Source organism: Rhea pennata, chromosome 4 (genome assembly GCF_028389875.1).
Source record: "Rhea pennata isolate bPtePen1 chromosome 4, bPtePen1.pri, whole genome shotgun sequence".
NCBI classification, from domain to species: domain Eukaryota; kingdom Metazoa; phylum Chordata; class Aves; order Rheiformes; family Rheidae; genus Rhea; species Rhea pennata.
In genome coordinates this window covers 7,626,494-7,650,161 of record NC_084666.1, presented here as the reverse complement: position 1 = coordinate 7,650,161, position 23,668 = coordinate 7,626,494, and the positions used below count along the sequence as shown (strand labels likewise).

Sequence of the window (23,668 nt, the reverse complement as noted above, 5' to 3'; positions counted from 1 at the left end):
ACGTTACTGCACCAATTCTCCCGTCTTCCTCCGTTCCCGAGGCGTTCGCGGCTCGGCCGGCCGGCCTCCGTCTCAGCTCTGGCTCAGGCAGCGCTTCCCTCGTTTCCGGAGGGAGCAGGTACCGGTGGGAGAGGGGGGATTCCCAGCGAGGAGGAGGAGGAGTTGCAGAGCGTTCAAAGGTAGCTCAAGAAGCGTTGCTGGAAAGCATTTTGAGATGCATTTTAACAAATAACGTATCTTCCCCTTCCGTGTTTTTATAGCTTTATTTTAACTTCTATACTTAATTGCTTGATACTTAGCTTACTTTTAATATATTTAATTAAAGGTATTAAGCTACCCTGTTTGGATACTGTTTGGGTATAGAGAACTGTAATTTGGCAAAATTTTGTAGAAAGTTTGTTTTCAGCTTTCTTTGCAACATATTTTGCTGCTACTTGAGAGGATGCAAACGTAATTCTGTGTGCATGTGACAGAGTCATTTCGTGAGCCAGTCACGCAGAGAAGATAGTTTTGTGGATGGATTTATTGTATGGTTTGAGCCATTTTGGACAGCAGTTGCATAGATTTTTATTTGATGCATTTTTAATTCAAAAAAGTCTCAGATTAAATAGAAGTTATGTATGAATACATTGTGAAAGTGTTACACTACCCTTAAATCATCCTCTTTCTCACAAACATAGTAATAGATGTTGTAATATCGGAAATGAAAACGAGCTTATAGAATTGAGCAGTGAAGATTGCCAGCATTTATCTGGAAATGACAGAGAGAAAATTAATTGAAAGCAATAAAAAGCAGAAGACAATGTATGGTAATATTTTTATCAAACCGGAGGTTGGTAGACTTTTCTTCATTTGGAGCTGGAAACATAACCTATTCCTGTTTTCTCTTAAGCTGTATGAAAGACTCATTTCCTTAGGCTGCCTTAATGCTGCTCTTCCGAGATACTATCATTTGCCATCAGCAGAAGTGTGCTGTCATAAATTACAAAAGCAAAAACAGAAGATTTAGGCTCCTAACTTGCAGCAGCATTGCTCTTCATTATTATACTGCTAAGCAGAGAGTAGCACTAACATGGCTTGAGTCTGACTTTTATGAACTCTGTGCATAAAAGATGCTTCCTGGGTGTTCAGTGTGCATCATTATATGCTGCCATATTTTTGTTTTTGTTTTGGTCAGGCCATTGCTGAATCCATGGTGGATAAAATAGAGACCATTTTTTCTTTTTTACTTATTTAAACTGTATTTTAGGAACTTAATTTTTTAATTAATTAATTTAATTAAATGCAGGTTTGGGAAATGGAGGAAAAACCATGGTATGTAGTGCTTTTTGCTTACCAAGCAGAATGATGCTGAATTTCTGAAATGGTTTTCAGCTCTGCAGTGGTGTTTGTGAGACGTGCTTGCAAGGAGATGCCCTGCAAGCCGCCTCGGCTGGCTTCTGGTGCACACGCTGTTCCAAATCCTCCACCTCTCAAGCTGATGTTAAGACGTTAGTGCCCCAGCCAGCATGCTTTTTGGCTCTCGAGCCTAATTTCTCCTTGCAGATAAATGCCTTGCAGAGTACCAGGGCTGCTCTGTCAGGATCCGGCTCCTTCGGTGCTCCGGGCTCTGTATGGGACTGAGCTCACAGGAATTAGTGTTTCGTAAGAGGGCTACCTAGTACCAGCTTCACCCGCAGGGAAGTCAAAAAAAGCTAGCTGAACCTGAAAAAAAATTGAATTTTTCAGTGCTAACTTTTCCTCTTAGTCTGGTGTGGTTGGCAGTGTAACTGTAATGGCTTTTGGCAGTTACTGCATAAGTGGTTTCATTTGTGATTAAAAAGTTAAGGCTAGAAAGTGCAAGACTTGCGTCATTTTATGAAAGTACATTTATTCTCAGAGATGTGAGGAAAAACATGAAGAAAAACATTTAAAAAAATCCTTATCATTGGTTTCCAAAAACACAAGTCAGATATTTTGGTCCTTTAATTTTATCGAGAGGAAACTCTGCTTGTATTTTATAGACATGAGAGTTTTGCAGTATATACCGTCATCCTCTTACAGACAAAAGATAGAGAAATAGTGGGAGTTAAAAGAAGTAAATAAACAAAAGTCTGTGAAAACGTGTTATTTATAAGTGTATATATACATTTATATATATATATATAAAATTTGTGGTGGCATTCATTTAGCTTCTTGCAGTTGCTGACTCAATCAAAAAAATAAAATACATTTAGTTTGTCCTGCTTAGCATGCATGAGGCAGTACCTAAGTGCCAATTTCTAGTCTATTTTCTTTTGCTTTTGCAAAAGAAAGGAGGACAATTCCAGCTGCTCAGTCAGTATTACAAAAAAAAAAAAAAAAAAAAAAAAAAAAAAAAAGTACTGGATGTCCAGAAAAACAGCACTCTTCACAAACCTGTACTTGGGTTCAAAAGCACCTGAAGAAATTTGCCTTCATATAAGTGACACTTCGTAAATATTGCAGTTTTCAGAGTGAGGCTGATGTGTTTGGACCAGGGTGGGGGGACGCTGTGCTGCGTGCTGTTTGCAGAAGGCATCTGGAATGTATTTGTAAAGGTGATGGTCCTGGTTGGATTATTTTACTGCTCTCTGAGCCCTAGACAGATGCCATCTTTCACTTACAGTTAATCAGAAGCCATTTTTGTGATTATTCTTGTTCTGTGGTAATTAATGGTTATGGTATTCTTTACTCTGTCAGTACTTAAGTCTTGATGAGAGAGTTTTATGGATCTTAATTGCATACTCCTAGTACTCAAACTCTAACATAGATAGGTTTCTGTGGGTTAGTAGCCAAAGTATTTGGGTTTCGTATCCTCGTGAAAGCTAACTCAAGTCAGATCTAGGTGATCGGTTTTGTAATCCTGTTAGGGCAGCCCATCTGGGCCCCGTCCTTCGTCGTTTAGAGGCTGACGTGTTTCAGGATCAAAGTGTTGGGAGCCAAGCAGTTTATGGCAGGTTTTGCTCTTCGATGAATTATTTGCAGGAAAAAGAAATGAAAATTCCTGGCAAAAATACTTTGCATCTTTTGAATATTTACATGTAGCAATGAATCATTGATTGTCTCTTTATTATTGGATTTAATTTCTTCTCACATAAAGCTACTTTATGTCAAAATAGTCAGAAATCTTTGGAATATGTACAAACTTCAGTGCTTGTTTATACATTTCTTATATGTGCACACACAGCGCAAATCTTTTATAATGTAATCAAACTTATACTCAATAATTAATATATTTCTAATTAGTATTAAAAATATTTAATAGTTTTTCACATTCTGTTGATGTTACTTCACCCATCTGTTTCTAATATTTTTAACTTTTTGACCCTCACTTATCTTTTCCATCTACATTTTGTGTTGTGTCAGCACAAGTATTTCTGTACTAAAAATTTCTGTCTACAGTTTAAGAATCAAATCTATTTCCTACTTTTACACTTCAGAAGTTAAGAAACATGTGGAGAGATCTGTGGTCTGTATTTTTGCAATTGTCACTCACAGTACTGACACCCAGAAAGATTTCAAAGATTCCAGTGTCCTGGTTTTCTCTTGGTTAAGTTAGGAAAAGAAACATCGGAGTGGAGGTTACTCAGGGACATTGACTCTTGCAAATGTCTAGTAAATAATTTAGAAAAAGAATTACTTCCCTGCATTTGAGTAGCAAAAGACTTAGTAAGATTAACTATATTTTAATCATTACATTTGTGCTTTCAGTTATTAGAAGTATTTTGTTATATGCTTATAATGGCTAGCAATTAAAATGTAATGCCTCTGTCTCTATAATAATGATAAACAGCTATTTAAACGTTCCTTGAGATGGCCTCTCTGCCTCTGCTGAATTTGTATATTTTATTACCTGAACACTGGTTTTAAAGCGTCAACACCCAGTTTTTCTAGCCTGGTATTCCACTTCAGCAGCTATGTGGGCTTCGATGCTTAGGTCCCTGCACTCTTGTCTAAGCCAGTGGTTTAGTCCCGGGGCAGTTAGCGCCTCCCTGCTGCAGCGCGAGGGGCAGGTGCCGCCCGCTCGCTTGCGCGGCGCTCGGCGCAGGGCGCAAGCCTTCCGCAGGCCGACAGCGCGGAGGTTGGTGTGCCGCACTGGAGAGGCCGGAGCCGCCCGTCCCGCTCCGGACGCCCTCCGCCCCGTGGCCGTGCCTCACCGGGCGCCTTCTGCTGCCTTCCTGGTCCCCCCTCGAACGCAGGGCTCCCTCCTCATCCCCTTAGTGGTTCCCTGGCTTCCAAATTCAGAAGACATTTTTCTTTCTTCTCTCACTAGTTGCTTTTATTTTTAAAAAGTTGCCTCTTCCTGCAAGAGATTTGAGAGCAGTTATCTGAACACTACCGTTCCAAGCTCTGTTAGTGTCTGAAGCATGAGGACTGTATTTGTTTTTGTTTTGCTTTAAGTACTTAGATTACAAAGCCTTTAGTAGTCGTCTCCTTTCACCCTGGGTTCACACAGTGTCTGGCGCAAAGTATTTTTGGTCTGTTGCTGGGAATGTTTTATTCTGTGCCTGTGCAATAATAATAACTCACTATTTAAATAACTGCTCGATTCCTGGTTGTATCTTCTAAGCAGAAGACCGCTCCCTCTTTACATCTTTAAGTTCCAAATATGCCAGTTATTCAGGAGAGAGCAAAATATTCACTTCCTGAAGTGTACTTTTTAATTTTTAATCAAATGACACAGCTGTATTACCCTTCCCTGTTACCTAGTTTGAGCATGAAGTGGTCATTCACATGAAGAAATTTCCTTGATCAAAACCAGACAGGTTATTCAACTAAATTTGATAACGTCAGGGTATATTGTTTTCATATCAGTCTCTGTTGACATGAAATCTGTTAATCTTATTTGCAACCTTTGGTATCAAAACACTGGTGTTACAAAAGTGAAGGCAGAAATTGCTAACATTTTCTTGTCAAGTACCTATTGTAAATATGAGAGTGGAAAGACATATTATTATTTTCCAGTGGATAAATAAACTTTAGTGACGTGGGCTTAAATATTGTGGTGCACCACCCCGATCACCCGTGTGCAAGAGGCGATCGGGGCTCACTGTGTATGTGCAGCAAGAGGGCTTTCTCCAGGGCCCTTTTCCAGTCTTTTCTTCCCAGTGCCCCTTTTAAAAGTGGTCGGTCTCAGCTGGGGTGGGTCTTGCACAAAGTGACTCTGCATCAGTCCTAGACCTAACCAGTGGTCTGAGATTCCCTAGTAACATGAGTAGGGTCACGAGGCCTCTTAGCCATACAGGCACGCAAGACATCTGAGGGACATCTTCCTGTGCTGAAAACCCCTTCTGCTTTCCTCTCGGAGAGCAATGGTACAAAGTTAAGGCAAGGCTACCTTGAAAAAGTAAGGAGGTGGGGACAGAAAAGTACAAAGTTCAGTTCTCTGGTAATACTTGGTTAAGTGAAGTGTAGGAGCAGTGTTTTGGCATAGGATGGTGGGGACGGTTCCCAGCGATACCTGCAGCTGCACCCAGAGGAGAGCACTGAGATGAAGGAGAAGAGAGTTAGTGGGAGCACATGGTCCTGAACTCTTGGAATTGCTCCTTTTCTGGTCTAAGCCCAGATTTAGTTATCTTTAGGGTATGCTTCAAAGCTTGAAGGGTGGTTTTTGTGAGAGGACTGTGCTGTTTACTTCAGTATGATGTTGGGGATGGGGAAATCTGTATGTTTTCTAGAATCACTAAGGTTTGTAACTCATGTCTTTGTTACCTAAATCAATACTTAAAAAATCAGTTTGTGATCAAATTACAGAATAAGTAGAAAGCACAAATCTAGGTGTGTTACGAGAAATTGTCAGAGAATTTTCAGATGCGGCTTTTATTTGGTTATAGAGAAGGTCAGTTCAAATGAGGTTAACTGCCTAATATCATCAGAATTAAGCAGATATCTTGCATCTACCTCCGTCAGAAGTGGGACATAGAAATGCAACTTGCAGAAAGGTGATCTTTTTTGTCTCCTATCTACAGAGATGTCAGAATTTTTAGTTAATTCATTTTAACCTTTGAAGCTAAAGGAACACCTACTGTACTTTCAAACTTTTAGTATTTTAGCACCATATAAAAAGGCTCTTACTAAAAATCCTTCACTTCCTATCCAAAGTGAACTTAATTTTATTTTTTTTCCATAAATTAAAGTAAAAAATTTTGTTTCAGAAGCCATAGTTAGTGCCAGTTTCAAATGGATCCATTCATTGCTATAGCCAGGTGGAAGGAACAAGCCTGCCACCTGCACGTAGCCTAAGCTTCCGTAATGTCTTAGGAAATCCCGGAGAGGTGATTGAGGGTAAACGCGGGCAAGCAGAGGTTACTGTCTTGAGTACTGCAGAGCTCACCAGCTTTGCCTGCACCCCAACCAACTGAATTAACTGCGAGGCCTCTGTGTGGCACCTTTACTGATTTGCTAAAATGCAAGTCTGTCTTGTAACAGCTTCAGGAAAGAGCGCTCTAAATAAGGCAACATTATGACTAATTGCAGGTACACTGATTTCAAATATAAAACCATGTTGGCACAGTGCCATCTGTGCTTTTCTTCCTGACTTCATTCTGTGATTTATGCCAGAAACACTTTTAGGCTGCGTTGCTGTGACTTGATCTGTGTGGTTTGAGATGATGAACATCAAAAACATGTATGTGAAGTGTACTTCTCAAAAATTATCTGAATTAGTGATTAGGGATGAAAAGACTATCAAATTAATAACTATGTCATCAGTATAATAATATTTCTATCAATTATTTATGAACAAATATTTGGTAATAATCTGGCCACATTTTTCATCTCTAGGGTGGTTTATTTGGCTTTAAACAAAATGCGAAAAATATTTTATTTAACCCAAGTAAAATGCTTTAAAACCATTTTTGTATCAGTAGTACTTGGTAGAGTTTTAAATCATCTTAATATCATAGCAGTATTTAGCAGTTTGAACTATATGTAAGTTATGAGGCTTGCATTTGTAACTTTCAGAAATTAGGTTTAATATTAATAAAAATATTCGTATTGCTGTTCAATAATAATGCAAGAAAGAAAGAAAGAAGTTCTTTCCATCAGCAAATTTTAAAGTACAATTTATTTACTCATCTGTGCTTGCATAATTGCTACTAAAATACTATATATAGAAATGGTCCCATAATCGTACTTAACAGTAGTGTTTTTGAAAATACAGAATGTACCAAAGAATGATCAGATTTTTGTAGCTGCCAGAAGAGAGAGTCTTGGAAATATTGCTTAATTTGAGTTGCTTTTTAATTGCTTAAAAGAATCAAAATTAGTATTTTTTTTGTCTGAGTATCTATAGCCAAATCATTGCTTTTATTGTTCAGCATAGAAAAGACTTTAAGAAGAGGCCTAAGCAATAGTCAAATTAAATTTTAGGAGCTGTACTCTTTTTTCTAGCTGTAATTTCACTCCCAGTAGGCCTTTAAATGCTACTAGCATGCTGTCATCTAAGTCCCTTAGTAGATGCTAATGTTTCTTAAGTTAGACTTTGTTTAAAAGAAAAAACTTTTTTTTTTGAATAAAATGTAGGAACAAATCATTAGATTTAATTGTCCAGGAAATTTTATGTGTAAATTGGAACTGTGGAAGAATTATTACGCAGTCTTCAGTAAACGTAAAAATTTAAGGAAATGGTAAGTCGGTATTAAGGAAACGGAACAAAAGGAGATTTTTTTTTTTTTTTTTTAGGTCAGGACATGACTATCCAGCTTCTTATATTACTGAATACCAAATGTTTGTGTGCATGTGTCTGAATATTCCCAGTATGCACAGGTATCTGAAGGAGCTCAAGAAAGCTAGTGGATCTCTGAGGACAGTATCCTCCATGCCTAAGTATGGACCATCTCACCACTCAGCAGAAGAGTGGAAATACTAGGAGACCAGCTTGGCTAAGCAGGAAGGCAATGCCTTTTGCATTATGGAGTTGCAATGCAAAAAGGCAGCGTGCAGGAGGTGGGAGCAGGGACAGGCTACCAAGGAGGAACTTATGAACATTGCCCAGACATGTAGGGATTGTGTTAGGAAAGCCAATGCTGAATTGCAGTTGAAACTGGAAAGGGGTATCAAGGGCAATGCAGAGAGCTTCTACCATTGCCCTGGGAGTGTAAGGCTGAACAAGGCAAATGCGAGTCCATTGCTGAATGGACTCGGCAAAGGCTGAGGCACTCGGTGCTTTCTTTGCTCCAGTCCTCACCAGCAAGGTGTCCCAAGCCACTGGTGTTAGGGGCAGGGCTGCAGGAGGAGAACTGCTCACAGTGGATGAGGATCAAACCAGGGATTATCTGAGAGAACCTGACCTGTAACACATCCATGGGACCCAACAGACTGCATTTAAGATGCTGAGAAAACTGGCCAATGTCCTTGCAAGGCCACTTTCTGTCATCTTTGAACAGTCATGGAGATCCGTAGAGGACCCCCAGGACTGGAGATGCACCTATAAATGTTGCACCTGTCTTCAAAAAGGTTAGTCCAGGGAATGGGCCAGCCTCACTTCAGTCCCTGGGAAATCCCGGCGTGAGTCCACTTGTGTCGCGTTCCTGGCTGCAGAAAGCAGGAGGAGGTGACTGGGAACAGTCAGTATGAGTTTGCCAAGGGTAAACCTTGCCTGACCAGCCTGATTCTCTCTGATAAAATGACTGGATTTATAAATGAGAGGAGAGAGTAGATATCGTTTACCTCAACCTTAATTCAGGCTGTAGCTTTTTACTGTATCCAGTATGTTCAGCTTTCAAAACAGGGGTGTATTTCTGAATCATTTAGGTCTGTAAGAGGTCTTCTCTGAGAAGAGGTTAGTGTTGCATCAATGAAGCAGTAATCATAAATGCTTGGTATGTGCAGCTCTTGACTCTAATATGGTAAAGGAGAGTAAGGAGTTTATGACAAAGCCAATGAAGATTTTATTTCCCCAATAAGCTTATTAATGCCATTCCCTTGGAGGCTCTTTTAGCAGTCAGGGAATTTGCTAGTTAATATTAACCAATTATCAGTTAAAGTATGAAATATGGAAGAGATGTCAGATTCTGCTGAGCGCTGGTGAAAAGATGGAAAGAGCGCATGGAGCTTCACTACCCTCTTGTCGCAGGCAGGAGGTAATCCCAGCGGCAGGCCTGCTTCACGAGCAAAAGTACACTGGCATTGATTAGAACGGATTACTAAAGGGCAAAAATTATGATCCCCTTCTGCTTTATGCTGCTTTGGGGAGCTGCGTGTGCGCTACCTGTCTGATGTTAAGACTGATGCCATCCAGCTCCTACAAGCTTCCTGTCCCATGCAGATCTGTTCAGCTGCTCTTTTGTTTTAACATCGTCTTTCCTATAGCTAATTTGTAGCGGGATAGTTTAGCCAGGTAGAAGACTGTTGTAATTACCTGCATTTTTTCTGAAGATCGGAGTGAGCTAGAGAGATTGTTCGTTTTCAATTTGGCAATATCCAAGATAATATACTGTACTCTAAGCATTTATTTTATGAGAGTATATGTTATTCCTTCAGCTATACCAAACGTTAATAAAATATGAATTTATTTTATTGAAAATCATTCAACTTTTCAATACAACTGTGAGTTAAAGTTTGTTTTGGCACACAGAACTATTTTGTCCTCTGCAGTTTATTCATATTTCATTGAAATCCCTGTAGCCTCCTAATTTTATCACCTGAAAACTACTGTCTGAATAACAGTGAACAGTGAACTGTTTCACGTCCATAATATTTTTAGAGCTCTGAGAAGCGGCAATTAGCCTGAATTGTTATTTTACCTAGTAAATAGAAAGTTACAAATTATACTTGAAACTTTGGTCTTAATCTGTTGTGTCTTATTCTACGTAATGGTAAACGTTCATTAAATTCAGTGGAATCAAGGATTGATCCATAAAAGAAAAAAACATTGATTTTCTATTTTTTAAAAATATATTGGAATATAGATTTTTTTTCTTTTTGAGCTAAATTGAACTGATTATGGAAACTGTAGACTAATATGGTTTATATTTGCTTCACATGCCATAATAATTATTATTCTGACAGTGCTAGAGTATGTTGTGCTTCACAGATGTTCTAGAAAAAGACTTTTCTTCTCCAAAAGGTGGTTATGCAATTAATGGGAATAACAGTCCAACTAGTAATGTGGAGTCAACTTTGTGGCAGAGTTCAGCCTCTGCGGGATTCACAGAAGCAAGGTGCGAGTAAGGGACGGCATGATAGGACTTGGAGAGCACCACTTGCAGGGCATGTTAAGTTAAACATGTGCCTGTCTTTGCAGGATAAAGCCAAAATTAACGGTGAGAAGAGAATATAGGCAGATGGAGGAACTACCATGCATTATTAATGAGTGTAGTTGAACTGGAGTATGGTTTCAGGTTCTTGCTTTTAGCAATCTGTGTGATATCCAATCATTTTTGTCTCAGGAGAATGCAATATTGTCTTACAGGATATGCGTGTCTTGCACACACTTTTTTAGTTAATTTTTATATGACATACATATAGCTATCATTCAAAAAAAAAAAAAAAAAAAAGACTGGGGTTATGACAGCCTTTCTTCCGAATTCCAACAACAGTAACTGTTTTGGTTGTGGAAATGTTTCATTAACAGATGAATTTGTATTCATCTTAATTTCTACTTTTTGTACTTCATGTCTCCAAATGATTAATTTATTATTATTTTGGTAATCTTTTATGGGTTCACCCAAGATAATTCTGTCATCATTTTTACATTTTACTTTCCCAAATGCTTTTTTTTTTCTACAGCATTTTTGTATTAAAATGACAGTAAGATTTTTCCTAATCTAGACCTATCAGGTTCATTTACTTTACAAAGAACCACTTGCAAGTCTACTCTTCATGTAGCATTAGAATTTTCAGCACACGAGGAAGACGTGAATACGTACGTGATTCTGAAGGTGTCAGGCTGCTGTAGATGGTGCTTCCAAAACACGGTATTACACAAGCATGTACTCTTCCAAACCAGAATGGTGAGCTATTACTGACACAACTAAGACTTACGTCAAGGGTGAATGCATACCTGTCTCTAGTCTCACTGGACAGTACCAAAAATGACTCTCTAGCTATTTGGGGACATCTGTATTTGCTCTCACAGCAAACATGAGTGTTTTAGTGAGTGAATACTACATGTGTTCACTTACATGAATACTTACATGTAAGATGAGAAACCTGGATACTTAGCACGGAAGCAATTCAGGAAGACAAGTATCACAGGAGGTTGCTGATACAGAAGCTGATCGTAATTTTTCTGAATCTTGGCGAGTGCTTTAACCCTTCTAATCATTCCCACCTGAGACGCTTCAATTCCTTCACAAAAGCACTTGCCAACAGAATTCCTCTAGGCTCCATCTTACATGTTATTTTTGCAGACTGGATAGAATAGACGATGTTGTGTCATCAATTAAGATGTCAACAACTTAAGTACCAAAAATTGATTGGCAACATCCAGTTTTACTTGTCATGTGTGGGAATCCTCTTGCAGTGCATACTAGAGAAGGTATTTTGTTAAAGAAGCACCAACTGAGCTAAACCCAAAGAAAACGGTAGTAATGTTGATACCTTAGAAGAGTGCAATGCCGTATGATCATCTTTCACTGAAAAGACCTCTGCCAACCAAAGTTAACCCAAGTATCTGAGTTAGCTTTTCTACTCCTGCTTTAAAGAAAGTAAAAACAAGTTGATGTTAATATAGCACTAAAAGTCTTGACTTTGGTGTTTCACATATGGTGTGGACTTCCTATTGAAGTCCATCCATCTTAAATCTGTTTACCTTGTCTTTAGTGCTCTCAGCGGGACCACTGTGAGCTGTCTTCTGGAACTGACGCGTTTTATGGTACTCTATAAGGCGTTCTTCGTCCGAACCTCTCCACAAGAGTAGTTGCCTCTTGTAAACTGACATCATGAGCATGGAGAGATTTATGTCTGTAGATGACACCCGAGGAAAGACTAAGATGATCGGTTTTGCTCATGCCTATAGAAAGCAGAGCAGTAACTACTGATTAGTCGTTTTAAAGTTTTTGGTCAGCTGTAACTCCACAGAGCCAGGAGGAATTCTAGGTTACTTTCAACTCTTTGTATCATGTATATCCCTGATACAATTGAGCCCCAGATTTTTAACTAGAGTGATGTTTATCTTTAGAAAGCATTTTGTCTTGATTTGAAGTATTCAAGAGATGAAGACTCCACCATAGCCATTGACAATATAGTTAATAACATCCACTTGAAAAAAAAAAAAAGCTAGAAAATACATTTCTAATGTTAATCTCCAGCATTTGGCATCTAGCTACTGGTTCTTATTATGTTTTTCTCTAAAATTAGGAAGTCCTTTAATATCTGGTATTTCTCCCTACAAAGACTGTTAATTTGAATATACTAAATACACTGTGTTCTTTAAGACGTTTTCTCCATCTTTTAATTTTTTATGCACCCTTTTCAACTTCTTAACATAGAAAACATGGCAGTGACATTTCACTGTTGATTGCAGTAGTCCTATCTACAATAGTAAAAAATTTCTCCATGCTTGAAGTTACTACTGCTTCAAGAAAAGCACTCTTTCTTCTTGTCCCAGTGTGGTACTTGGCAGCTCATACGGAGTTGCGTGTTCCCCGGACTGTGAGGACCACAGCTTGCTAGGATGTAGTTGCTTTGTCAGTGTGACAGTAGTCTCTTTTTATAATGACAAAGCTTTTCATTTTGGTTCTATTAAAGGACATTTTGTTTCTGTAATCCTCATTTATCAGTGGTCCAAAATGACTGTGTGATTGTGCCGTTGCTGTTATTTTTTACAGACAATTATTGTTTTTGTGATGTTCGCAGTCATTTTGGCAAAGATTTTATATTTTTGTCCACACTGGTGGTGGTGGTGATGACAGATACCCATTAGAAGCATCTCTATTCAGAGGGAGATCTTCATTGACAAATGCTCCTTAAGATCTGTCAGCTAACTGATTCTTAATCGTTTTAATATGTGTTTGTTTTTTATCTGCCGTGTACTGCGCTAACTATTTAATCAGAATGCCATGTAGTACTAACTCGGACACCCTGCAAAGGGCTACTTCATGATTACCTTCATTAGATGAATTTCTGTTAAACATTCATGAATCTAGATGATGAATGTAGTATAAGAATCAAGATAGATAGTTTTCTAATTAAAATAGTTTGCTAACTGGTAGAAATATCTAATAAAACGCATGTTTGGGTTGTTTGGTTTTTATCAGTTGTTCATTCTTGTTCTATTGCGTTGTTTTTCTGCCTGATCAAGAAACTTAGAAATAAATTTCCGTAGCACATCTGCACAATAGGCAATGAATTTCTATAATTATAGTACAAACTATAATCTGGCACTACCAAAGACATGCCAGAAAGAATTTAATAAATACCTGTGGAATAACTTTCTGGTAGAGAAAATAGGCATGAAATGTCATTATTAATATTTGGCGAGAAATGTCACACTTGCATTTGGATTGGATTTTTTTTGATGCATATGTGTGTGTGCTCTCAATTTCTGTCGAAAAGAATTATTCCGTTCCCTGTGTAACCTGTACGCATTGTAAGTAGAATACATAAACATAGTATAACTTATTTGTGTTGGAATGGAATGCAGTAAAACTAAACTGTGAAGTTCTTGTATTTTTGATACTGTGAACAGCTCAAAATAATCTTTTGTAATTATCTCGATTATTTAAATTCTTTGAATATCCTCTTATTGTTTGTATTGCGGGAGTGATATGCTGTTCTTTCCTGTTAAAATTATTTAGCTATTTCTTTCCTCAGTTAATGTAGAGGGAGAAAATCAATATGAAAGATAATATTAGCATTAGTTGATCCTAACGTCTTATTTGATTCCAGCATAGCAGGCTAAGTAGCAAATGCTCTTAGCAATTGTTTCTGTTAGTGGAATTTTGAAAGTACTAAGAGAAATCTTGATCCATGGAGACAATACAATAATTCACATTGACATATTTTCCCCATTTGCCACAGGGCAAGTGGAACTATTAATGCTCCTGTACAAAAGCTTTTTCTTTTTTTCTTTTTTTCTTTCTTTCTTTCTTTCTTCCTTTCTTTTTTTTTTTTTTTTTTTTTTTTGTTTGTTTGTTTTTCCAAGAGCAGAATGGAAATACTGGTGACTGTAACAGTGGATTATGTAGAAATTCAGACTACCCTGCAGCCATCAAAGTGGAAGAGTTCAAAAAATTTATTATCTATCCATGCTATCCATCTATCATTTATTTATTTATTTTTAAAGAGAAACCCCTTGTTCAATGCATATAGAAATTCACGTTTGGTTTATGGTAGTGTTTTGGGGTTTTGGTGGTTGTTTTAAGCAAGAACGCATCTCTGGGCTCAGGGAGCAGGTAGCAGTGATTGTATAATAAGCTGTCTGAATATTGCATGTACACATGAACTGATTCGAACAAAAAATCTTCTCTGAATCTATTCAGTGCCTAGCAGTGTACAGGCAGTGCCCAAAGGAGCCAGTTGTTCCACTGATGTATATACAAGGAATATTTGTTATCCATTGTAGTATTTTGCCTCCAGCTTTGAGAGACCTAATTTTTTCTTCCCTTAAGCAGTATAAATGATGTCAGTGTGAGCATGGCATTTTGCTTTGAATGTGTAGAGAACTGAGAAACTGATGCATTTATTAAGAAATACAGACTTGTGTAAAATATATATAAATTCAAGCAATTTCACCTATATAGTACAGTAAAAGTGCTTTTGAAATGAGATTTAAATACAAGTTTTTGAAAATTTTGCTTTGGAAATAATAAATAATTATTACTCTGTAATGGTGCCAGAGAGAATGATTACACTGTTGGACTAGTAATGATAGATGACCAAAAATATTTCTGCTCCATGTTCATCATGTTGGCCATATGTTACAGAAGTGTGTGCATGTATTATTAGATTAAAAATTAGCGGGAACATTTTTCTAGGTAAATTAGCACACAGTTTATTTGGTGCCTGCCCCTTCCTTTTTAAGGGAGCCAGGAAACTAGGCTTAGGTCACAAATGAGATGAGTTTGACCTCAGCCTGGGGCCTCGCAGACATCTGTCGACATCTCAGAACATCCATAGATTTTAGCACAATTGGAAGTCGCTTGTCAGGAAAGATCCATAAACAGACTGAGAAGCTTTTGCTCTGGTTGTGCTAGCAAGACTTCAAGGAACCAACAAACTTCCCTTCCCTCTCTGTATTTGATATTTTACAGAAGTTAGAGTTGCAGCACTTAGAGTATTTTGAATGTTTTTCTTTTTAGTTGAACCAGAGTAGGGTTTTTCTCCTTAGATTATTTATTATCTGCATGAATTATTGTTCGTTCCTCTCTTGTTATAGATCCTTCTGATGGAGGTTTCTCTGTAATGTTAATCATGTAGGTGCAGCCGCTGGGAAAGACCTAAACTTTAACCTTTCTGGGTCACAGGTCTCAGAAGCCACTTTAGTTAGAGATCAGCACGGTACAACGATACACAAAGTATTCTCATTTGTTTCCAGGTCTTTCAGGAAAAGCTAATTAATTATTTATACTACGTTATCTGTATACATGTATTTACTATTACAGCTCAGTTGTCTGTAGCCTCCGCTAGCTGATTTAAAGTACGTTTACAATGTAGCTCTGTATCTGTGATATAACTCGTACGGCTCATAAGGCATATCAAATCGTTTTAATTAAGAGCCTGATCTGTGCACAAAGACATGGTAGTATTTCCCTTTTTGGGCATCTCTGCTGAACTTCGCTCTTCTCATAGTGATCTACAAGCATGTCCTGTGATCGCTCTTTTAGATGCTCAAATTAATACAAATTAATAAAAGCTGATTCTAATATCATTGGCTACTGTTCTGGTCACGAGAATACATAGGGCCCAAATACAACGTAAGGATTTGTAGCAAGGAAAAAAAAAAAAGTATGAGCATTTGTATACGCTAAGATGTTCCCTAGAATTAGGTGATTAAAATGAATGTTTATTATAAAAATGTTGCTGATCTTTAAGTGCTTAATTTGTTTCTTGTGACCTGGTAGTTCAAATGGCCATCAATGTAGTGAGAAACAGTAGTTCATTACAAAAAGTGGTATTAGATACCCTACTTCATAGGGGGAAAAAAAAAACAAAAAAACAAGAAAACCCAGCATATGTTAGGAGACATCAGAATTGTCTTGACAGAATAAATGAATAAAACTGAAAAGAAAAAGATGGGCAACAGGGTACATTCATGGAAACCAGAACGTGACATAATGTTCCAAATTCTGTTCTATTTAATCCTCTGTTCTGTTCTATGAAATTTAACCTTAAAACTATCATAAAATGTGTTTATTTTAGTTCCTGCTGCTTAGAGTTCACGAAGAACTCTCTCTTGGGCTCCGCACAATGTCACCACGAATCACAAATATTGCAGATTTACCAGCACTGCAGCCTTGCCAATATCTATCCCAACACGAGTAACTACCTTAAAATTGCACCAGGTATCCTGCTCTCAAGGGTCATAGTCGCTGAGAGATGATGGAGTTCCCTAAAGACTCTTGTAAGACAGTAGTTTTAATGTGCTCTGAGACAAGTTCAGCTGAACATATGTCAGATACTGTTTTACCATGTAGAAGAATTAAACCATTTTAAAGACAACTGCTTAGCAAACATTTTTATGAGATCAAGATCTCTGCAGCATTTTCTTAATGTAATATGCTAAGACCATTATTAATTTTATCCGCTAATCTTTAAGTAATACCATTTTATCCTGATGTGCAGTGCTGAAATGCTGTCTTAGTCTGTAAGGCAAAGTATTTGGCAATAAATGTAAGAGTAAATCTGATGACACTGATTAGCACCTATTTGAATCAGCTTCTTATATATGTTACAGTAAGTAGTTTGATCAGGCCATATTTCTAAGTCTGCTGCTCTCATTACATTATTCAGCAATGCAAAGGGGGCTTTTTCAGCACACACAAAGTTACTGTATCAGCCTGTAAATTATTGTTAGATTGTTAGAGAACGTATACGGCATATGGGGGGGAATAAAAATACTAGTATGCTGCTAGATACATGTAGGCAAGCAACATGTAAAATGTGTTTCTGTAGACCGTGGTGTGTGTATTTTACTCATGAAATTTTACTAGTTTCTTTTCACTGTTCTAAAGTCATCCACCATTTACTATTACGGATTGCCTAGGCTGCAGATTGTTCCATATATTGTAACTGTGGAATTGATTTTACTGTCTCCTGCCTGTCTCCTCTTCACTACTGTTTTTCCCAACTCTGATTTTGCTGGGTTTTTTTGGAGTATGAAGGGGTATTCATGGATTTTTTTTTAACATATTTAGCAGGATATTTTTCTGATTTTATTACCAATTTCTGGATATATTACTCTTAAAACGAAACCAAAGAAAATAAGTTCATAAACCAGGTAAAGCTTACACTTTTTGTTATAGCCCATTATAGTTCTGAGATGGTGATCTGTGCACAGATCTTACCGTGTTCACATAAATGTGTTCAGGTTTCCTAATGTGCCAAACATTTTCTGTCTTCTGTTGTAGCCACTGCGCAATGTGCGGGTTACTCAAGGAATCTGTGATGTGACTGATGTTGTGCAAATGCTGCCTCCTGCTACACTGCAACACCATCAAGTTTTAATTGTATTGAGGCTTGATCAGGCAGTGGAAGAAGGAAGGACGGTGCCAGGGAGAATCTCGTGGGTTTCAGGAACTGGTGTGATGATTCACTAGGGGTTACTTTTTACTCACTAATGAATCATTTTCTTATTGTAGTATTAAGCGATAGTGGAGTACTGGTAATGCAGTATTTCGCCAGAGTACAAAGCTGGCGATGGTTTAATTTGGAAGGAGATAAAATCAAGACTGATAATTTGTAACCATCCAGAGTAAATTTCACAGAGCGAGAGAGTTAGCTGCAATGTCAAAAATGTATGTAATCCTACTGCGTGGTTGCGTTTAAGGTCCTTGACAGCAAACAGACATTTTTATTTGACAAATGCTGTGCAGCTGTTTTTGCATCCTTGAGTACATGCGCTAGTTTTTCAGATTTGTAAGCCTCTTGGTTATTTTGAGAGAGAAGTCTCTAGATAAATATTTAGTAAGATGTTACTTTGATTTTGTCCCCTGTCACGGATCAAGCCCTCCTAATTATTTCTGAGAAGTTCCTCACTTCTGTGATAGGTGTTTCAAACAAGTACCAACAGCTTGTAGAGATGCCACCTACTGCTGCTTTAGCATGGTGCCATGCCCAAAATAATAAATCTCACTTCTGAGCAGAGCTAATTAGCTGAAGTTTGGAATAACATTGGCAAGGCTTAACTGCTTATGGCTTGAGAGCTACAGATCAAGCTTGAACAGTGCTCTCCTTTCTTTCGGAAATGGCATAGACATGCCCTTCAGTCCATGTAGTTGAGTGTACATCTTGCACATCGCTTCTGAATTTGCTTTTCTACATCCATTAAATCTTTCAGCAAACTGTCCTGAGACCGTAAACAAAATTGAAGATATATCACAATAGGAAGATCCCTTAGAATATCTCCTGGTTCTCCTCAGGCCACTGCACAGTTACTGAGCTTAGTTATTCTCCATATTACTAGCTGAATTAGTACCACCAAACAGGTAATTATTGAATCTGTGGCATATTTCAAGTTTTTTGGTCCCTTCAGGAGGCTTTAATATATGTTTGTCATTTTTATTGCTGTTTTGTTGCATACAGAATGCATCATCACAAAGAATACCTATTTTTCTTTATAGTCTTACAGAGAAAATCAGACATGAACTAATCTGTATCGGTCTGAGCCTATTGCCCTTCATCATACAGAGAAACACTTTGTTTCATGTCTAGGCCCACTGATTTCAAGCTTGGGCAGTAAATTGCTACTCATTGGTGGTGTGCTACAAGTCTGGTCTGGAGGAGGAAATGCAGAATGTTGTCATGCTAGTTCATGATGTTAAAGTATGTTGTATTACTGTGTTTAGTGGAACTTTTAGTGTAATATATTCTTTCCAAATGACTTTTTGAAGACCTCGGGAGATGGCTAGATTAGTAGTCTCACTTGTGACTGAGGGGTCATCCACTGCCTGCAGTATTTCTTCAGTGGCTAAAGGTAGATTTTTAAGGACTTCATTGCTTCTAGGTGCCTCCGCATAGTATCTCTGTAACTTACACAAGCTTGAATGAGGTCCAAGATTTCAGATAGCTGAGAAGGAGAAAACTTTCCCCTGGGTTACAAGCACACGTTTTGTTCTTTCATGTTAATCGGCTGATCGTTCCTGGGAACACAGATTGTGCTGTTTCTCCTTTACCTCACACAATGTCAAATCCCCAAAGCAGCCTTGCCAGCGCAGAAGGGAGTAAGCCATATGGGGCAGGTTGCAGTTGTTCCTCAGGTCTGGATTTATTCCACTGTGAACAGATGGACAATGGCTGACATCTACTAATGGTTCTCGATAGGTTTTTTCTGCTGTTCATCTATATCTTCTTTTTCTCTTCAGCCAGAATACAGACCTTCCTGGAAATGGTCTGTTAACTCCTCTTGGCTAGATGGAAAATGATACCTCTCATTTCATGATAACCAGGAAATGCAGAGGATTTAATTCCATCCTAGTCCTTGTGTTTTTAGCACTTATATGGAGAGAGTAAGATCAAGAAGAATATCCCTTAGTCACTTAATACAGATAACATCAGAGGAGAGAGGCTTTTTGTGTCCGTTGGTTTGAAAGGAATTTATTCTTCCATTCATTCACTACATTGAGAGCTTTTCCAATTTGTATGACTGTTATTTACAGTATAGAGCTAGTATACCCATTCCATTTCAAGAAAGAAGCAATGCATATTTGACATTTCAAAAATGACTTACTTTGAATATTTGACACAGATGAACTTCTTGTTCATTAGGTGGAACTTTAATCTACTACTTTGATTCTTCAGTAAACCTTTTCTGTAGTAGATGAAGGTTCTTTGTTTGATTTAACATTTGCGTTGACTTAAAGACTAAATGCCTCCCTTTTGTCAATTATTCTTTTTTTCCATTCTCCTCTCAGAACCTGCTGAAAATCTCTCTCCCAAGTAGCCATTCTCTTTAACATCAACCAGAAAGCATTAACTTCCTTTAGCAGTGAGTTTCACATAAAGGAAGTTACATGTAAAATAGAAGCTCTAATTATAATACTCAATTGCAAAATGAAAGACTGATCTCTGTGTGTGTACTTTATTAATAAATGCTTTTCAGCATTTGAATGAAAGAATTAAGGAAATGATTAAATCCAGACAAAATACTATTTCCTGTTTTTTTTTATTACATTGACTTATTGTAATTACTCATTTTAAAGATTTATTCTTAAGATAAAGTTTAAGTGTTAGGCTTGCTTTACTCAGCCATTCTTTCTCTTCAGACAGAAATCACTTTTAGGCTCTCCTAATAAATAGCATCTGCAAGATTTACTATCTTCAAAATTTATGATATTCCATTTGAAATATAATCGTGTATTTTGATTTAAAAATGTACAAAGGTTTAAAAATGATAGCCTTTAAAACTATTGTAATGGACGTGTATATGGATGATGCATGTTAATAATGAAGTAGAGAGGAACAGGGGTGAAAAAGCCAGCACTCACATCGATGACAAACTAAGGCAAAATTGTGTTTAAGTACACAATGTCAGTATCTAGATATAAGAACATTGTAGAATCTCATTATTCAGTTTAGAGAGCATTCAGAAAGTATCTTGGCTCATTACTTGGATGATACAACAATAAAACTTCCTCTTTCAGTAACTTCAAAGTCACATCTGTTAAAGATATCGTACCTTAATATATCTAATTTGTGAAAGCCTAAGGTCATGCCCTTATGATTAGCCATTCTGAGGGGAATAAAACTTGTACTTAGTTTATACATATGGCTGTTAACACATATACTTAGAACAATGTATTTTCTCTTAAGCACATGTGCTCATCCAGCTGACTCTTAAGAAGCCAAGAAACAGTTTGGTGGCTTTGAAAATGCCATAATTCTTAGTGGGAAAAAACAGAAGATACTCAGCTGTGTGACATTATTGGGTTTTTTTGTTTATTTATTTTTTTTAAAAAAGTCTAGTGACAGTAGTGCCAAAATGGGATGAGAGGATGGGAATTGTTACATTTTGTGAAAAATTCCCTTATATTGCAGGCTGTACAAATCATAGTCTAAACATCGTGAAGGTGACTAAATGTTTAGTGTCTCGGAGGTAAATTTGAGAATATAGGAAGTAAAATGGATGGAGGTATCTGAAGGCTTGACTGGAGTCAGCTGGTCTGCTCCTGGATTTTCTCATATCCTGTCTAAAACTAGGCCACTGAAAACCATACAGCGTGGGGGGAGAGAAAAGCAAAGCCTGAACGCTGGGTGAAGGCAAGCTTTATTTTCTCAAACAGCAGCAGTGTCACGTTGCGTTCTGAAGGAAAACACTGCTCTGGGGTTGCTTTCTGTTTCGTCCTGAGATTCTCGGTAGTTTATTCGCTAGAGCAGGTGCCTTTAGCAGCTGTCAAAGAGTGGGGTGGAGAGACCTTATGACTTGGGAGGCAGGGTCAGATAACCTCTTTCCTTCAGCAGGTGCAAAGCAGTTGGTCCAGTTACGATCAGCTGAGGATCCAGCCCATACTATTTTCCCAGGAAACATCAATTTGTGATTTTGTGTAGGTGCAGGGAGGGAAATAACAACAGCATTACCTAGAGTATGCCTGTCTCTTAGTCTGCATACAATCAGAAAAGAAAAAGAGCAAGCATATGAATGCCTTCATGGAGTAGTGGAGAGAATACCAAACTGCAGTATTAATAACCTCCTGTTATTGAATACTCCATCTGTTCATCATGCCAACTTATCCTCACTTAGAGCACTCCCCTTGTCATAATATTTTGTACCACACTCCCCTCCCTCCTTGAAGCAGCAGTTCCACTTCAGAACAACATTTGCCCAGTCACATAACCCCACTGCGGAAACGGTCTTGTCGCCTCTATCTGTTTATGTTTCTCCATAAAATTGTAATTGACCTCTAATTCCATTTCTGAGCTTTGATTTTGGCTATTAATTTTTCCTTGAGATGCCTCCATATCCGTATTGGTATCCACAGCTACTGCAGTTGCAGTTTAAGTGCGTTCAAGACCTATACGCTGCTTCCTGCGGGTACTTTGCCCCATGGCAACTTCACTAGTGCAAAAAAAACCCCATTGCGCAAAAAGTAATGTGAAGGATCTGAATTTGCAGAATGATGCAGTGAGATTTTTTTTTCTGAATTACCGCTTCGATATGTATGTATATATAAATGTCAGTGAAGTGGTTAACCACTTTAATTACACCCAAATTCGTTTGTTTGCAAAAAGCCCCCACGAAGCGTTTCGCTAGCGATGCCCTGTGAAACGGACAGGGCGGGGAAAGGGGGGGGAAACCAGGCAGGTAGGGAGCTGGGGCCGAGCTGCGAAGGGCGATCCGTAAGGTGTAAAAAGCCATGCGGGAGCCGCGGCGCTAGCGACCGCCGGCGCGGCGCGGCCCTCACCGCGGGCGCGGGGCCGCCGGGGCGCTCGGCCGCGCCCTCCCTCTGCTTCCTCCGCACTAGTTTTTAAACGGATCCTCCCGGCCTCGGCGGTGCAGCCGCTGCTCGCCGCCCGCGCCCGCTGGGGACCTGCTCCGCCGCGGCCGGCGGGCTCCCGCTGCCTCCCCGGGGAGCCGCCGCGGCCATGGCGGCGCCACAGGCCGCCGCCGCCTCGCCGCGCCGCGGGCGGGGCCCCGTCAGCTGACCCCGCCGGCCGCCCCAGCGCCTCCTTTGGTTGGCGTCCGCCGCCCCAGCGCCTTCCGCGGCGGAGCGGAGCGGCCGCTGGGCGTTCCTGCCCGCGGCGGCAGAAAGATGGGGAGGGGGGAGCAAACCCCCCCCACGACCCCCGAACCCTACAGGGAGGGCTCTGTACCCCCGAGAGGCCCGGGGCGCCGCGCCGCGCCGCTCCGGGCGCGGGCGAGCCCGGCCGTCCCCGCGGCCGCCCGCCTCGCGCGCAGCCGGCCCGCGGCTGTTCTGCCCCGCTCCCGCGGGCCGGCCGCGCCGCGGCCCCCGGTGCGCCCTTCGGGAGGCGGGAGGCGGGCGCGCCGCGGCGCCCCGAGCTGCCCTTTGGGGGCCGAGCGCCCCCCACGCGGTTACCCGCGACCGGCCGCGTTCGAAGCGCGCACCTGGCAGCGCGCGAGGGCCGCGGCGGCCTTCGGGGAGCGAGAGAGGCCGAGGCGGGGCTCGAACGGGCGGAGAAGGGCCGGCGGCGGCGGCGGGCGCGGCCCGGGCAGGCCGCGGCGCCCCCCCGAGGCGGGGGTGCCCGGCTGGCCGCGGGCAGCGGCGGCGGGAGCGGGCTGGGGGCGCGCGGTGCCGGCGCCTCGAGGGAGCGCCTGGGAGCAGGGCGCGCCTGTCGTCTGTTAGGGCCGCTGTGGGGCCAGCTAGGAACAAAGAAGTTTTTTCTTTTCACTCGCCGTTAATTTATAAGGGAGAAAAGCCTGAAGGAAATCACAAAAAATAACGAAATGCTAAAAGTACGAGGGCGTTTGGTTGCATGCGGCTTGGGAAGCTATGGCGAGCGCGTCCAGTGCGGTGAGCGGGCACTTAACTTCAGCAGTTGCACTGTTTAAAATAAAACGCGCCTCCCTTCCCGGCTCCCGAGGGGGAAACCCGAACCGACCCGAACCGAA

The 23,668-nt window shown here is 39.9% G+C and overlaps 1 protein-coding gene across 5 annotated transcripts in view; it reads left to right on the top strand.

The window, feature by feature from the left end:
• CTBP1 (C-terminal binding protein 1) overlaps positions 1 to 23,668 on the top strand; it is a 248,176-nt gene that overhangs the window by 156,417 nt on the left and 68,091 nt on the right. The gene's annotated exons all lie outside the window — the stretch shown is intronic.